The 4,011-nt window shown below is 48.6% G+C and overlaps 1 long non-coding RNA gene across 1 annotated transcript; it reads right to left on the minus strand.

The window, feature by feature from the left end:
• Positions 1-319: 319 nt before the first annotated feature.
• On the minus strand, positions 320-3,397 carry LOC139020344 (uncharacterized). The gene is made up of 4 exons (XR_011473298.1): positions 3,289-3,397; positions 2,864-2,952; positions 2,633-2,756; positions 320-413 (listed from the first exon to the last, which is right to left on the minus strand). It is a non-coding gene; the product is annotated as an uncharacterized lncRNA (long non-coding RNA).
• Positions 3,398-4,011: the final 614 nt, after the last annotated feature.

The raw sequence follows: 4,011 nt of genomic DNA on the forward strand, positions 1-4,011 counted from the left end.
AACCCATAAAAGACTCGCTCAGCTAGGCACTCATCAGACATTCCTCTCTTCATTCTCTCCGTTTCTCTCAGCTACACAATTCTAGGACTGGAACGCTCATCCATCTTTTAAAAATCAACACACATCCTTTGCTACATTAGAATGGACAAAGCCAACAAGCATTCACTTCATCTCCAAGCCGCTCCACAAGTTCAAGCACATTCCCATGCCACTTCAAAAGCTGCCATGAAAACAAACCACTTTGGATCACTGGACAGAGCATCAGCCTGCACAATCACATATGCCACGTACCACTCCACTCAAAGATGCATACCTTTCAGGTGAGCACATCCGTCCCCACTTTGAGCTGTGAAGAAGGCAGCTAATCCATGGATCGAGCTCTACACCCCACACCTCTCCCTCTCCATTCCTCTCTGTAAAACAAATAACAAAATATATGTTCATGGAAAACCCTGCACTGATAGGTATCACCAAAATCAGACAATGCCATTCGGCCTCTCACCCTCCCTGCTTTTCAATGGACATGACCCTCTTTCAAAGTCATTCTACAGAAGGTCCATAACACTGACCCATGCATGACACTGCCTTAGGATGCACAATGTGCATTTTGGGAAAAGATGTGCATGGATGACTGGCAGAAAAAACCATGCCAAGATAAAGCCATCTGAACAATGACATCAGGATCGATCCAGATTCTTTCATTCAGGAACATGCATGAAACACACATCCCCAGACACTTCAACGTGGCGGTCATCACTGTACACCAGACTGACTCCCCCAAAAGCTGAAAGCTCAACAACCGCTGCGGCTTTCACAAGGGAACAGTCATGCACAGCTGACCACTCACACACCACAGAAGGACAAGAGGCATGCACCACTCAAAGGAACCATCACAAAAAAATACATTCTCTGCAAAAAACCTACACTGAGATTTCTTGGGACACTCAAAAAGGCACTTTGTCTTCTTAAATAGAAAACAGGGATGCTAAAGAAAACAAAACAGACAAAAAACACATGTGGATGCCCCACTCCACCAGGAAACATTGAAAGCTAGATTGCATGACTAGGAGCACAAAATACTCATTTCTAACACAAGCAAGAAAAAATTGCCTGACGTGGCTCCCCTATTTCCAGGCACTAAAAGCACTATTGACATAGCCTGACCCTCCCTTCCTCACACACACTGGCTCTCACTCCAAGATGGGACTCCTTCACTCAACCACCCAACACTCAACAATAAACAAGGATGCTGCAGAAAAAAATATCACAAACGCTGACTTACAAGGGCCCTACCCAAACCTGCTTCACCCAAAGGCCTTTCACATCCGGCACTGTCCTTGCTACTTCACTGCCCATCCAAAACTCCCTTGCCCTCCTGCCCCATGAGACCGGAACCCCTGCAAAACACGACAGCCTTTCACAACCCCTAGTCCGAGAGCAAATTCACAACATGCTGTATGCATACTTTTGCTTTTGGAACTGCCTACGTGAAAACCTGGCTTGGGATGACCCACATACACACCACATTTCAGACGCTGACCTGTGCTTCCAAAATACTGCCAAAGGGAACAGGCCTACCGCTCCTGTTCCATGGCACCCTGCATCCACTGCAGGGGACCAAGGACTCACAGGCAACACAGGCACACGGAGGCTCCACTGAAAAGACAACCCATCCAGGCAGCGCTTTCTTGCACGTTTGCATGCCACACAATATTTATCTTTGCTTTCACTTCCAAACACCATCCACTGACTAGACCTGTCATGACCCAGGGAACAAAGCACAGAAAACACCGCCTATGCCTAACAGACAGGAACGCAGGACCTTCCAACAGTGACCGAACCCACTCTCACCCGGGAGGTGGATGACACACTCTTAGGCTGGACCACACTCATCAAACGTCAAAATGCACACCATCTTCCTCATGGACCAGCTCAACAGAGAGGAACTGAAGGGATCCAAGCAGAACATTCCATTCTTCTTTACAAATACTAAATGGCTTCGCCGTTTCACACAACCTCAGTGCCAACAGGTGAAACATCATACATACACACACACACACACACACACACACAGGAATCCCAACTGTCCCAACTCAAGAAACACAAAAGAAACTTCCAGGATGCCTGACTTTCAGGGCATATTGCAAAACTTGGGGAACTACATGGTCATCCGTACCCCAGTCTCTCTATCCCTTAAAACACTCCACACACAGGATACAAGTCAGTACCACACGCAAAGGCAACAATCGACACAGACTCTAAACAAACCGCCATGTAAACCTACTATGGAACAGCCAACATAGACACGTACCTTCTTCCTTTTCACCTCCACAAAGGGAAGGGCAATGCTTAACCGGGTCGACATGGGACACATGCACATCAACAAACACATAGATGGTATTGTAATCACTCAACAACACTACAGGACACAGCCTTTCTGAGAAAAAGACAAAACACATCCTCATGGGCTCACCTGTCACTCTTTTGCTCGTTCACTAAAATCCTTCCACACATAGCATGACACTCAACCCTTCTACAACAGGACATGGCCATCTCAGCAAACGCTCCTGCTCTCTGCACCTCATGTCACTTGAACCGACTCTCACCCTTCTGAAGCATAACACCTTCTTACCTCTTCACAGCAGAAAGACATCCGCCCAAGGACGGGCTGGGTCACCGCACAGGGAAGTTCCAAACAACAACGACCTCCCATGGATGGACAAACAGGAACTTCCACCTTCCATAAATGACTTGCCCTGAAAAAACAACAAGCAAAAAACATTTCCACGGCAGCCTTTACCACAAACACTGGGAAGGAACCCAAAGCACACCACACACACGGTCCAGGGGGAGCCTCACATACCTGCACAGCACCCGACACAGGGCTGTCACAACTCACAACCACCTCCACTGGTCCACCACGGCTCCCTCCAACAGCTGCCCACACGAGTCCTGAGGAAACAATGGAACCAGAGGACGACCTTAAAAATACCACAAGTTCAAGGATCACAGTAGACACGGACCAACACCGATCTTCCCCACACCCACCATTTCATGAGGACCCCACACAGACTTGCACAAGCACACAGGACCTGCATCGGCCTAACGGCTCCCACCTACAACCATTCACAACAAACACATACAACACTCAACACAAGTCTAGAAAATTTTCAATCACAATTCAACAATCTCTCACATCCCTCCTTCTTTCTCTACTCCCCTCCCTTCCTTCCTCCCCACCACCCCAAACAAAACCTATTGCACCAAGGACACTGCCACTGCACCCACCTGGCCTCTTCCATCACAGCCAACATCCAGCAGGGACATAGGCCTTCCCTCACCTTCTCACACGGAACATCTTGGAAGCACAGGCAGGGATGAAGGGACACAGGGACTAAAAACTAGAAAAAACAAAAACCAAAGTCTGAAAGACCTTTTAGAAAATGATCATCACACGCTCTTAAAATTCTACTACGTTAAGGGCACTTGCACACGCACAAGGGAGGACCCATGGCCACAGGCTCACAGACTGGACAACATCCTCTGGGGCTCAGAAACACACTTGGACACCAACACGGCACGCACCGCTCACCTACATGCTCCACCACACACCCACAACAGACACACGTCCAAAAACACCTCTTCCAAAAACACCACCGCCTGCACGACGAAGCACCCAAAAACAAGACATGCGCCCACTCCCACACCAAGGGCACAACAAACTCACAACACAACTCAACCACTTACCTCTGCCGACAACGGCTGGGTAGCATGCCCCATGAAGAACGACACACTGCTGAGGCATTAAAAATGGATTCCATCAGCTGCACAATAGCTACAGAAACCAGTCAGGGGAGTCGGCAGCTTTTAAAGGACTTTGGGCGGGATTTTCAAGGGCGGGAAGGTTTCGAGGTGGAGACTTCTTCGGGCATGCCCGGAGGACACGCAAAGCAATGGGCACACCCAACCTCAAAAGGGGCCTTCAGAAAACACAATGGCCACACTGAAATC

Source organism: Myotis yumanensis, unplaced genomic scaffold (assembly GCF_028538775.1).
Source record: "Myotis yumanensis isolate MYYU_CA2020_CCGP unplaced genomic scaffold, mMyoYum1.0.hap1 SCAF_12, whole genome shotgun sequence".
Lineage (NCBI taxonomy): Eukaryota > Metazoa > Chordata > Mammalia > Chiroptera > Vespertilionidae > Myotis > Myotis yumanensis.